At 40.0% G+C, this 13,742-nt stretch overlaps 1 pseudogene; it reads right to left on the bottom strand.

Annotated features, from left to right (window-relative positions):
- Nucleotides 1-8,268: 8,268 nt before the first annotated feature.
- Nucleotides 8,269-8,625, bottom strand: LOC125130408 (mth938 domain-containing protein-like; annotated as a pseudogene).
- Between the last annotated feature and the right edge of the window lie 5,117 nt (nt 8,626-13,742).

The raw sequence follows: 13,742 nt of genomic DNA, 5'->3' as shown, positions 1-13,742 counted from the left end.
AATAAATAAATAAATAAATAAATAAATAAATAAATAAAATAAAAAAATAATAAGAGGTTCTTATTTCCTTTACCACTAGAATTTTAGAATGGAATAGGAGTTTGACATAATGAAGTCCAAATGACTACCCAGCGTGGAAGTAACTGGCCTCAAGTTACTCTGAGTTAAGAATAGAACCAGAAAGAGCTTTGTTCTGGTCGCTATCTGTGTGCCTGCCTATGGGAATTCTTTTAATTCTATTTTTGTTCTTCCGTGGTTGTGAAATTACCAGATTAATCTTATTAGAATTAAAATTCCTTGAGAGTATTTGACTCCTGTTTTTATCTCCAAGTAACATAGTATCTGACAAGATACATGTGTCTCTCCCAGCTAGATACGTATGAAACTTGAGGCATCATAGGAGAAAATAAACTCTGTAAATTAGGATTTAAGAGACATCCCTTGATTTGGACTCTTTTATACCATATATATAATTGGGGGGAGAGGTTAAAGGAAATTTCCCAGTTCTTAGGTATGTTTCAGATGGTTGTAGCTCCTTGAAGCTGAGTTTCTGGTGGGCAAATTGCTACTCAAGTCGAAACAAAAAAGCAATATTTGCTTATAAATGAAGAAATGATATTGCTAAGTATCCCTAACTACAGGAAACAAATATGGGAAAGAAACCAGTGTCAGTGGGAAAAGAAGAGAATTGAAGGTTTTATTTTCCAGCCATTCACTGGATGGCTGTAACTTGGAGTGCTTTTCTTTGTATATATGTCTGAACCATAGAGGTTTAGAAGTTATTTTGTTGTAACAAATTCCTGGGCTCTGACCAAAGAGTATGCATGAGGTTTTTTGTTTGTTTGTTTTTACTTCTCTTGTCCTTGGAGATTGTTTTCTCTGAGAGTTTGGAAAACAACAATGGATAACTCTTTGAGTAACTATGTCTCACTCATGGAAAAATGCCTCTGTTGGGAGAGGTGATACATCTTTTTTTCTGTCTTTTTGTCTTTTCCCGGGCCACACCCGAGGCATGTGGAGGTTCCCAGGCTAGGGGTCTAATCGGAGCTGTAGCTGCTGGCCTAGCCCACAGCCACAGCAATGCTGGATCTGAGCCACATCTGCGACCTACACCACAGGTCATGGCAATGCCCGATCCTTAACCCACTGAGCAAAGCCAGGGATCGAACCCACAACCTCATGGTTCCTAGTTGGATTCGTTAACCACTGCACTACGACCAAAACTCCAAGGTGATACATCTTTGAAAGGTCCCTGTGGTGAGCCTTGCCTTGGTAAATGTTTATTCCAGGTAGAGGGATATTGAGAAGAAAATACACAGAGCAGATTATACACCAGATTAGAATTCACAATTTTACCTGAAGGTGAACTTTCAGGCAGCTGGCTCCTGCAGAGCCAGTCAGATAGCAGAACTTTCCTACTGCTTACAAGGTGGTGCCCTTAAGTTTGCCTGAGCACTGTTTCTGTAAGAAGGGTTCATCCCACATGCCCCCAGGGCATTGCAAATATCCTCATTGTGGGGAATCTACTATCAACCATTCCTGGGAGTTCTCACTGTGGCTTAGTGGGTTACGAACCCCACTAGTATCCATGTGGACTTTGGTTTGATCTCTGGCCTTGCTTGTGAGCTAAGGATCCAGCATTGCTGTGAGCTGTGGTATTGGTCACAGATGTGGCTTGAATCCCACATTGCTGTGGCTGTGGTATAGGCTGGTGGCTGCAGCTCCAATTCAACCCCTAGCCTGGAAACTTTCATATGCCCTGGGTGCACCCCCCCCCAAAAAAAAAAAAATCCTGTTCGTGCAATCATGGCCTCTTATTCTTTCTGGTGCTAAAGTTTTTCTTCTATAGCTTCAAATACTTTTTTTTCTTATTTTAGAGACTCTAAAGCAGATGAGTAGTTTTTCCGTGTTTTGGCCCTACACATTTGAATGTATTATAATTATTTTTTTTTGGAAAATAAAAGATAAAGAATGTCAACAAAAAACTAATGAGTCGATCTAAGAAAGGATTGGAAAATCTTATTTGAGTCAAATGTGAGGGTGATAACTTGGGAAGAGCATCTCAGAAAGCTCTGAGAACCGTTCTACCCATTAGAAGTTGAGACATAGTTATCTATATTTTTTGGGACAGAGGGCTATACATCAAATGATGTATTGACAGTTTACACAGCCCAGATCTGAACATCATCCTGGTGGGTCATGAGACCTCTTACAAAATTAAGAAATAATGTTATCTTTAAGGAGTTGTCTTGTTGATGATGAGAGAATGTTGCTCTTTATGGTTAAGCAGATATTCCTGCCAATGGAAGAGGTCTAGTCCATGTACAGGGCAGATTACACAGTGCACAGTGGGGGAGCGAGGAGACCAAAGGGCAGAGAAGAATTTTCATGTTTAAATTTTCCTTATCTTGCTATAACATACAAATTGTACTTGATAAGAATCAAATGGAATGAAAATGCTTATAATAAAATAAATACACCCCCACTACTTCTCCCCTCTCATGCCCAGTCCAGATGCAGCTACTTCTTCTTCCCAAATGCCTCTTGAATTTTAATCCTAAAGCCTAACTGCTGTTTCCCTTCTTTGCTTGTATTCATTTAAAATATGTTCCTGTCCACAAAACAGAAATCATGGACATGGAGAGCAGACTTGTGGTTACCAGGGGGAGGAATGGGGGATAGACAGGGAATTTGAGGTTGTTAGAAGCAAACTATTACATTTATTTATTTATATATTTATTTATTTGTGTTTTTGCCTTTTCTAGGGCCACACCCGAGGCATATGGAGGTTCCCAGACTAGGGGACTAATCGGAGCTGTAGCCACCAGCCTACGACAGCACCGCGGAATCCAAGCCACGTCTGCAACCTATACCACAGGTCATGGCAATGCCGGATCCTTAACCCATCAAGCGAGGCCAGGGATCAAACCCGAAACCTCATGGTTTCTAATCAGATTCATTAACCACTGAGCCACGACGGGAACTCCACAAACTGTTACATTTAGAATGGATAAGTAAGGGGGTCCTACTGTATAGCACAGGGAACTATGTCCAATCTCTTGGGTTAGAACATGATGGAAGATAGTACGAAAAAAAAGAATGTGTATATAAATATATATATACACATGTGCATGACTGAGTCGTTTTGCTGAATAGCAGAAATTGAAGAAACATTTTCAATCAACTATTCTTTACTAAAATTTTTTTTAAAAGTAAAATAAAATAGGAATGACTATGCAGTCCTTTAAAGAACATCTATTTTACAAGGTGGAAAGAGTTATCATGGAAATTTTTAACTGGAAAACGCTGGGGTTCACTTGACTAAAGTTTTCTTAGACTATAAAGCAAAACACAGCAAGGAATTTGTTTTCTATAATAAAAAAGCCCCCTCAGGGCCCCAGTGACCGCCTCACTCTGGCTGTTTACTGACAGTTTCTATCTGGGTCTTTTATTTATTTATTTATTTATTTTGTCTTTTTGCTATTTCTTTGGGCCGCTCCCGCGGCCTATGGAGGTTCCCAGGCTAGGGGTCGAGTCGGAGCTGTAGCCAATGGCCTACACCAGAGCCACAGCAATGTGGGATCCGAGTTCTCTCATGGCACAGTGGGTTAAGGGGTTGTCCTGCAGCGACTCTGGTCACTGGATGTGATTCCTGGCCTGGAAACTTCCACATGCTGTAGATGTGGCCAAAAAAAAGGGGCTTTCATTTATTGTGAAAAGTACTGTATGCCAGGTATATGCATATACATTGAAAGCATGTAATGTATGTGGTTACCTGAATGAACAACATGTAATATTTATTTTACTTGCAGTAATTCATTTATTTCTCATTTCGGGACTATAAGGCACTATAGTCCTTAGTAAGATACTATCCTCATTCTACAAATAAGAAATCTGAGACCCAGAACATTAATATTCTGCCCAATGTCACACAGCTAGTAAGCAAACTGTTTTAAAATTTGAGGCTCAGGAGATCCTGTTGTGGCACAGCAGAAACAAATCCGACTAGTATCCATGAGGATGCAGGTCTGATCCCTGGCCTCATTCAGTGGGCTGGGGATCCGGCGTTGCCATGAGCTGTGGTGCAGGCTGCAGACGAGGCTTGGATCCCACATTGCTGTGGCTATGGTGTAGGCCAGCAGCTGTAGCTCTGATTCTACCCCTAGCCTGGGAACTTCCATATGCTGAGGATGCAGCCCTAAAAAGCCAAAAAAAAAAAAAAAAAATTGATCTTTTCTCAAACTCAGGTTTACACACATTTGTTTCCTTTAGAAAAATACTACTTTAAATATTTCAAGAAATCAGGAAAGTTACAAATATTCAGCTATTCAGAAACACCATGTTTTTATTAACTATCCCCAAATATTTTGAGACGTGCTTTTTTTTTTCCTTGTCTAATTTTTATTTATATAATTTTTTTTAATTTTCCCACTGTACAGCAAGGGGGTCAGGTTATCCTTACATGTATACATTACAATTACATTTTTTCCCCCACCCTTTCTTCTGTTGCAACATGAGTATCTAGACAAAGTTCTCAATGCTATTCAGCAGGATCTCCTTGTAAATCTATTCTAAGTTGTGTCTGATAAGCCCAAGCTCCTGATCCCTCCCACTCCCTCCCCCTCCCATCAGGCAGCCACAAGTCTCTTCTCCAAGTCCATGATTTTCTTTTCTGAGATGTTCATTTGTGCTGGATATTAGATTCCAGTTATAAGTGATATCATATGGTATTTGTCTTTGTCTTTCTGGCTCATTTCACTCAGTATGAGATTCTCTAGTTCCATCCATGTTGCTGCAAATGGCATTATGTCATTCTTTTTTTATGGCTGAGTAGTATTCCATTGTGTATATAGACCACATCTTCCGAATCCAATCATCTGTCGATGGACATTTGCGTTGTTTCCATGTCCTGGCTATTGTGAATAGTGCTGCAATGAACATGCAGGTGCATGTGGGAGACGTGATTTTACTATGATAAATAATATTGCATAAATATCCTTGTTCATAATCATTATCCATATTTTTAATTTCCTTTCTTAGGATCACTGGAAGTGAAATTACTGGGCCAAAGAGTATGAACACATTGTTTTTCAGAAGGATTACACCCGCTTACTCTTCCTAGCCCTTGTCTATTTTATCTAATGTTTTATTTCTTCTAGTTGGTCAGATGAAGATGGAATTGTGTTCTAAACTTTGTTCTAATTTTTTATGTAATTTTAATTATTGGTAAAAATATATATCTTTTGGATGTTTATAGAACACTTGCCTCTTTCCTTCTTTTTTCTTTTTCTTTTTGGCTATGCCCATGGCATGTGGAAGTTCCTGGGCCAGGGATCAAACCCACTCCACTGTTTCAAACTGCACCACAGCTACAGTAACACTGGATCCTTAACCAGTTGTGCCAAAAGGGAACTTCTTTTCTTTTCCTTTTTTACTTTCCTTATCTGCTCTGCTTATCTACGGCAGTAGATATTTGTTTTGTTTTGGTTTTTTTTTCCATTAGCAACTATTTGATTGTGAAACCAGCCCTGTGGTTTCTCTCCTGCTCTTACCACTTCCTCCCCCAGGATGCTTAAGAGAAGAGCCTGTCTGAAACTGGAACCAACCAAGAGAAACAAGAATTAGGCGATGGCAAGCAACAGAAAAACCAGGTGATGGTATTTGAGTCCCTTCCCCAGACTTTTTCAGGTAAACAAACCACTGACCAAAGAAGGGGTCCTTGCTGACAGATGCTTTGGTCCATTTTAATCACACTGACTTTATTTGTCTCAACACCAAAATATTAAAAGTGTAGATGATTTTTAAAACCTTCTTATTTTGAAATTATTTCATTTCATTTTATGTTATTGTATTTTATCTTTTTTTAATTTTTAGCTGAGTCTGTGGCATGCAGAAGTTCTTGGGCCAGCGATAAAACCCAAACCACAGCAGTGACAACACCTATCCTTAACCTACTAGGCCACCAGGGAAGTCCTTAAAATAATTTTAGACTCACAAAAAGTTGAAAATTATTTGGAAAGTTCCTATGTACCCATCATTTGGCTTCCTCTGATATAACATCTAATTTAACCTTTGTACCTTATTAAAACCAAGAAATTAAGATTGGTACACTACTATAAATTAAACTATGGATCTCATTCAGGTTTCAACAGCTTTTCTATGCATCTGAGTATATGTTAAAATAAACATTTCTTTATATCGAACAATCTGCACAATGTCCACAGATACTTTCTCTAACTAGAAAATAAATATTATAAATAAAATATATCAAGCACTACCAAGGTTTTTACACAATGTCAATGGACTCAAGGAATGTCTTTCACTTTTAAAGTAAAAATGTTGCAAAGAACATATGCCTGAGGCATTTTGGCTGTGGACTGTGCATTTAAAGTTAGTTATTATGTCTTGCTGATAACTTAAGGCAGGTTAAAATGCAACTTTCCGCAGTGTTCCTGTGCACCACAGAGAAAGTTATTTCTATCCCTCATCCATCACCAGTGGCTGACCTTAATGGGTTTCTGAAAGCGATTTCCCTGAAGCTGTGTTTACCCTCCACTCCAAATGCTCATTGGTACTTCCTAAGCAAAAATACGATAGGAAATACTTTCCTTGTCTGCATTTCAATATTTGAGAAGCCTTTTAAAACATGTCTCATTTTGCTTTCTCTGATCTTAGCCAATAGAAAAAAAAAAAAGGAAAAAAATCAACAACAACAAAAAACTAACACGAGAAAAAAATTACAAAAAATCAGAAGCACCAAAATCAACCTCTAAAATCCAGAATCTTGATTTGTTCATTATACTGAAAAAAATGGGTACTGTTTGGGAACCAGTATTTATTGAGAACTGCTATGCATTTATTGAGAGCTTTACTGAGTGCTCTGAGTGGCACAATATAATTTTGGCAATATAGTCAATAGTGTACTGCTGCTATTGACCTTGAGACAATGGTCTAATAGTATTTAATAAAGAAAGGTAACAATCTAAGAAAATGATAGAATCATAGTAAGACCAGAGGCAGAGGAGTTCCTGTCCTGGTTCAATGGTAATGAACCCAACTAGTATCCTTGAAGATGTGGGTTCGGTCCCTGACAGTTGCAACCTAAGCGGCAGCTGTGGCTACACTAGATCCTTAACCCACTGTGCCAATGTTACGGCAGCTGCCCAGCAGCCCCTGAGCCCCTGTGTATCAGCTCTATCGACAGCCTTGTAGCTGTAACGTACCAGCTCCAGCTCTGTGGCTGCATTATATCAGCAGCTCTTTTACCCAGCGAGAAACCAAGCAAGCACTGGGAGAGTTGGAGACCTCAGGTTTGTTATGCCTGCGGGCTCAGAGAAGATCGCTTGCCGGAGTCTGAGCCCCAGAGAAGGGTTTCACATTATGGGCTAGCTCCTCCGGGTTGGTGCTTGGCTGGTGGACCGTAGTGAGAACAGGCAGGGTCGTAATTGCGGAAGCAACTTTACAGAAGCAGATGTGTGGTGGGGAGTGGTGGTTAGGGGCAGGTGGCTGGACTTTGCTTAGTCATCATGGCCGGGGTCTCTCCTTTCTACCTTTTAATAGGGACATTTTCTCCTACACCAGGCTGGGATCGAATCCATGTCCCAGCACTCCCAGACACTGCCAATCCCATTGCGCCATAGTGGGAACTCTTCAAATGTTAAAAATCTTAGATTACAAGTTAGGAATAACTTACCATGATCATCAATGTATTTTTCATCCTTTTTGCTGTTGTTGTTATTTTGTTGCACTCATGGCATGCAGATATTCTCAGGCCAGAAATCAAACCCTTGCCACAGCAGTGATAATGCCAGATCCTTAACCTGCTGAGCCACCAGGGAACTCCATTCTCTTCCCATTTTGGAATTTAATAAAAATTGTTAAAATTCATTGTGATTACTGTGGGATACCTTTTATTATTTTAACATATATAAACATGTTTCATCCCCATGAGAACCCTTTAATCCAGGTGCTATTACTCTCCCAATGTGAAAAGTTGGGGAATTTGGGGCACAGAGAGATCAAATCACTTGTTCACAAAATTACTAAGTGTGATGGTAAGAATCAAGCCCAGGAGGGTGTGCAATCATCTATGTTAGCCACTTGATGGAGTCCCACAAGTCAGTTTTTGTCCTCTCTGTGCCTCAGTTTGTAAAGCTGCTCTTTTACTTCACTGAAATTTTCTTCTATAGTTTCTTACCTGCTTTCAAATCCATAAGGTATATTTTCTTTTTTTTTAATTGCTTAATGATTTATTCTCTTATGACTCCATCAGTAGATAAAATGGAAGACCCCACCCACCCTGATGCTTTGGGTAATCAAGGCATTTTACTCCTTTGCTGCCTGCTCTGTCTGGAGGACCCGAACATCAATGCCCTTTTCTTTTTTTTGAGGTACCTCAAGGCCTCACTCATCCCTCGGCCAATCACAAGGATCTGCATGCCTTTCTCAGCAACTCCCACCACATCTGCAGTCTGCACACCAGGGGAATGCTCAGTTCCTATTTCTCTCCAGTCCCAAGCCAAACTTCTCCGAGGACATACTTTGCAGTATGTCCTTATAGGTTTTAGTAGAGCCATGTACTCTCATTTGCCTCCACAAGAGGGAAGCAATTTCAGGGGAAGACATAAGGAATTTAACTGAAGTCCAACACCCTCTCTCTAAGGAGCTGCAATCTCAAACGGGTTCCAATCTTTATTTCTCCCCATCAGGTATATTATAAATTTTAGAAATGATATTTTCAACTTCAGAAATTCCATTTGGTTCTTTTCATAGTTTCAGTTGCTCTCTTCTTTATATTCGTATTTTCCTTTTTGTCTTTGAATGTGCACATGTGTGCGTATGTGCATGTAAATCAACCATTTTTGTCATTTCTATTTTCTGTTTGTATTGACTAATTTTTTCCCCTTGCTTCTTCCTATATCTAGCAATTTTTTGTTGGATGCTAGACACTATAATTGCTAGTGCTACCATATTAAAGTGTCTAGATTTTGGTGCATTCTACAAAGGGTGTTTGGTAGGCATTTAAGTTACTTGTGGATCAGTTTGATCCTATTGAGGCTTGTTTTAAGCTCTGTGAGAGAAGTTCTAGAGTAACTTTATTCTGGTCCATTTACATGTATTAATAGGGTATTAGGGAGTTCCCACTGTGGCTCAGTGGAAACAAATCCAACTAGTATCTAAGAGATACAGGTTCGATCCCTGGGCATGATCGGTGGGTTAAGGATCCAGCACTGCCATGAGCCGTGGTGAAGGTTGCAGACATGGCTTGGATCTGGTGATGCTATGGCTGTGGCATAGGCTACCAGCTGTAGCTCTGATACGACCCCTGGCCTGGCAACTTCCATGTGCCGCACCTGCAGCACTAAAAAAAGCAAAACAAAACAAAACAAATAATCAAAAAAAAAACCCCCAAGATATTAGATTTCTAAGTTATAGACTGAGACCCTGGATCTTCAATAACACTTCTGTAAAATGGCTGATGAGAATTTGAATATCACCAAATCTCATTGGGGTTCTAGGAATCATCCAGTTACATTTCTTGGCAATTATTTGTTGCCATCCTCAAATCTTATGGATGTCATGTATTCCTTGACTTTCTGGAACACCAATCCCTGTCTCTTCAACCCAGTGAGATGTCAGTGCTTTGCTTAGACTCATTTTTGCTAACATTATGATGCAACAAATTCTTTCAGGAGCAAAGTCAGATCAATTATGAAGCTCATTTTCTCTACCCTGCCCCCAGGATCATGGTCTTGTCATGCCTGCATTCCAGTGTTTAAAACCTGTTGTTTCTCCTATTTTGTTTAGTTTCCAGTTGTTTACATTTGTCCATCCAGTATCATTTACTCTTCAGTGGCTCCAGGTCTTCTTTTCCTAAGCAAGCAGTGAGGAAAATTCTCAATTTCTTACTATTTCAGAATAAAACACGTTATTTAAATGGTTAAGATCCAGGCTGACTTTCCTGGCATCATATATTCCCAAGTATTTTGGAAGATTTTTGAATTTTTCTTTAAAACTGCACCACATTCATCATTCCAGAATTATAGCTGAGGGATTTTAAAAAATATTTGAAGTGTCATGCTTGAAATTAATATTTTTCAGATATTCCATAAAGAAAAATTCCATTTCAGTAGGAAAGGGATGGAGTTCAAGAGTCTCTGTATTTAGTAAATAGCCAAGCAACTCTGATAGAGGTTTCCAAAACACACATTTTGTGTAAAACTCTTCTAAACCTCTAAAGAGTCTCAATATTTATTCACCTTTGACTCCCTAAACTTACCTCCTTTACTCCACTCCTGAAAGAAGGCATATATGGTTCAATGCCAAATGCTTTGATCAAGGTGGTAGGTAAATACGGGAGGCGGTGAGGAGCAAGATCACAAATGTCCGTTCTCAGATCGTCTGGGTTTGAATCAGGGCTTTCCCATTGTTTGCTATGTCAAAGTTAGTAATCTCCTTGAACATTTCTCATCTGTGAAATGGACTCAAGAATGACACTGGCTTGTTGGGGAAATGCAAATAAGATAAAATAAGTGCGGGATAGGCCCTAAAACTGCAACCAAGGCAGAATCAATAATTTCTTTTCCCAACCTTGCTCGTGGGTTAAGGATCCGGTTATGGCTGTGAGCTGTGGTGTAGGTCGCAGATGCGGCTCAAATCCAGCGTTGCTGTGGCTGTGGTGTAGGCTGGCAGCTGTAGTTCTGATTTGACCCCTAGCCTGGGAACCTCCATATGCTGCAGCTGCGGCCTAAAAAGCAAAAATAAATAGATAAAAGAAAAAAGAAAAAAAATTAATAGAATAAGATATTGAAGATATTGCCTCTGTTCTGGTCTCTCCCTCTCTTCTCGCCTTCTGGAACTGCAATTAGACCTATGTAAGGTCTTATTGAAACTTCCTTAGCTGTAACCTTTTCTTCTATATTTTCCATCCTTTTCTTTTTTCATACTTCTTCTTCTTCATTTTTTTCTTTTCTGGCTGCCCTGTGGCATATGAATTTCCTGGGCCAGGGATCAGAGTTGAGCCACAGTTGTGACCTATGCCACAGTTGTAGCAATGCCAGATCCTTTAACCCACTGTGCCGGACTTGGGATTGAACCAGTGTCTTGGTACTGCAGAGACACTGCCAATCCTGTTACAGCATAGCAGGAACTCCCGTCTTTCTACACTTCTTTCAGGTTTGTTTCTTCTGACTAGCCTTCCTGTTCTCTTTATTTTTTTTCTTTTTTTGGGTCTGCACATGGGGCATATGGAGGTTCCCAGGGTAGGGTTGAATCGGAGCTGCAGCTGCTGGCCTACAACACAACTGCAGCAACTCAGGATCTGAGCGGAATCTGGCTCCTTAACCTGCTGAGCAAGGGCAGTCTTGCTCCTGTTCTTCATCCTCACAGACACTATGTCCAGTTCTTAACCTGCTAAGCCACAATGGTAACTCCATTTAATTTCTTGAACATAGTAAGTGTAATTTGTTTTATAGTCTGGAGTTCCTCCAACTCTATTTCAATTGACTATTATTTCTGATGGGTTTTGCTCAAAGAATCCTGCGTCTAGTTCATTTGTTTGTTTTTGTATGTTGAATATGGTACTTATGAAATGATTTGTAGCAATAATTTGAAATGAGGTGGTTTTGTAATTCACCAAGGAGAATTTTCTATTGCTTTTGCTAGGTGCCTGGAGGGATTAGCAAACTGAGATCATGTCAGTTCATACTTTAGGGCATGATGTTTTCTGGGGCACCTGGATGACTCAGAGCTTGACTACCATTCAGGGAAGGGCTGGTTTGTTTTCAGTTCACCTTTTACTTCTGGGGTGCAGTTCTTTGAGGCTGAGCGTAGTGTTGGGCTGGTTTATCAGTCTCTCACCCATGGCAGGCCCCTTACTCTGATTTTTGTCTCCAGCCATGCAAGGCCACTAGATGTGAGCTTGGCCTCTCAGTCATTTATTTCCAATTGGCGAAAGCTTCTGGGGCAACCATTGCATCAAGTATCAGGGTCACCTCTTTTGGAATCATGTTCTCAATTAGACCTCTGCACATCAATTCCTCATTTTTATCCTGTTATCTCTTTGATGCTTTTAAGAGAGTGTGTGTATGTGTATGAATGTTATAAACATTTTTTTAATCATTAAAAAATAATAATAATAATTTCTTTTCTTTCCTATTATTTTAAGGATTTTTATTTTTTCCATTATAGCTGGCTTACAGTATTCTGTAAATTTTCTACTGCACATCAAGGAGACCCAGTCACACATACATATATACATTCCTTTTTCTCACATTATCATGCTCCATCATAAGTGACTCGACATAGGTCCCAGTGCTACACAGCAGGATCTCATTGCTTATCCATTCCATTCCAAAGACAATAGTTTTCATCTATTAACCCCAAATTCCCAATCCATCTCACTCCCTCTCTCTCTCCCTTGGCAACCACAAGTCTGTTCTCCAAGTCCATGATTTTCTTTTCTGTGGAAAGGAGGACCAATAATTTCTAATCTAAAATTCTTGGAATCTTTTTTTAACTCCAACAGGGTGAAGCAACTCTCTTAGTACTTCCTTTGCCCTGGCACATATATCCAGGTGGCCGAATTATCATGCACCTGAGCCTGTGGAAAGGCTTTCTGGAAAGGTGTACTGCTCTATAGTGACTTATCCACTGGCAGAATCTGTTAATTTACCTGTGAACCCAAACTTTTGGAGGCCTGTCTTCCATCTCTGTATTTTCAGAGCCTAAAGCAAAGTCAGGCATAGAACAGAAATCATTTAATGATTTATTTTCCTTTTAAATGGTTGAATGAATGAAGATTATATCAAAACTGTGGATGGGAGTTCCTGTTGTGGCTCACTGGTTAATGAATCTGACTAGGAACCATGAGGTTTTGGGTTCGATCCCTGGCTTTGCTCAGTGGGTTAAGGATCTGGTATTGCTGTGAGCTGTGGTGTGGGTTGCAGATGCGGCTCCGATCCTGCGTTGCTGTGGCTCTGGTGTAGGCTGGAAGCTACAGCTCCGATTAGACCCCTAGTCTGGGAATCTCCATATGCTGCGAGTGCAGCCCTGAAAAGACATTAAAAAGAAAGAAGAAAGAAAGAAAATGTGGATACCTGAGACCCTCTTGCTGGTTCCTGCTGTGGCTTTTTTTCCCTCCTCCTTTGTTTTCATCTTTGTCTTTTTTTTTTTTTTTAACTTTGATGTGTTTTAGCAAACTTCCCCTATTGTATTCATAACCTCTTACATACTGGGCGCAGGTTTTGAGCAGATTGGGCAATAAATATTTACAGGGCTTTTCAACCCTCCTAAGGTCAAGGGGATAATTTATGTGTATCAGGGCAACCCAAGACTGGTGTCTCTACTTTGAAAGTTCCACCGGCATGATGAGGAACACCTATCTTAGGGCATTCTCTTAGAGTTACAGTTGTACAAAGACATGAACCTGCAAAAGGACAGAATAAGAGGAGTTCCTGCTGTGGCATAGGGGGTTAAGGATCAAGTGTTTTCTCTGCAGTATCACGGGCTTCTGTGGACCCGTGGTCCATTCCCTGGCCCAGTGTTGCCTCAGCTATAAGGTAGGTTGCAGCTTAAGATTGAATTGGATCCCTAGCCTTGGAACATGCACATGCAATGGATGCAGCAAAATAAATAAGTAAAAAAAATAAAAGGACAGAACAAGAATTTGTATTGTTCATTGTTGCATTCTCACATTCATGGAGCATGGTAACTATTCAATAAATACTTGATGGATAAAATTT

The sequence above is a fragment of the Phacochoerus africanus genome, chromosome 7 (genome assembly GCF_016906955.1).
Source record: "Phacochoerus africanus isolate WHEZ1 chromosome 7, ROS_Pafr_v1, whole genome shotgun sequence".
Lineage (NCBI taxonomy): Eukaryota > Metazoa > Chordata > Mammalia > Artiodactyla > Suidae > Phacochoerus > Phacochoerus africanus.
This window is presented reverse-complemented; position numbering and strand designations above follow the sequence as displayed.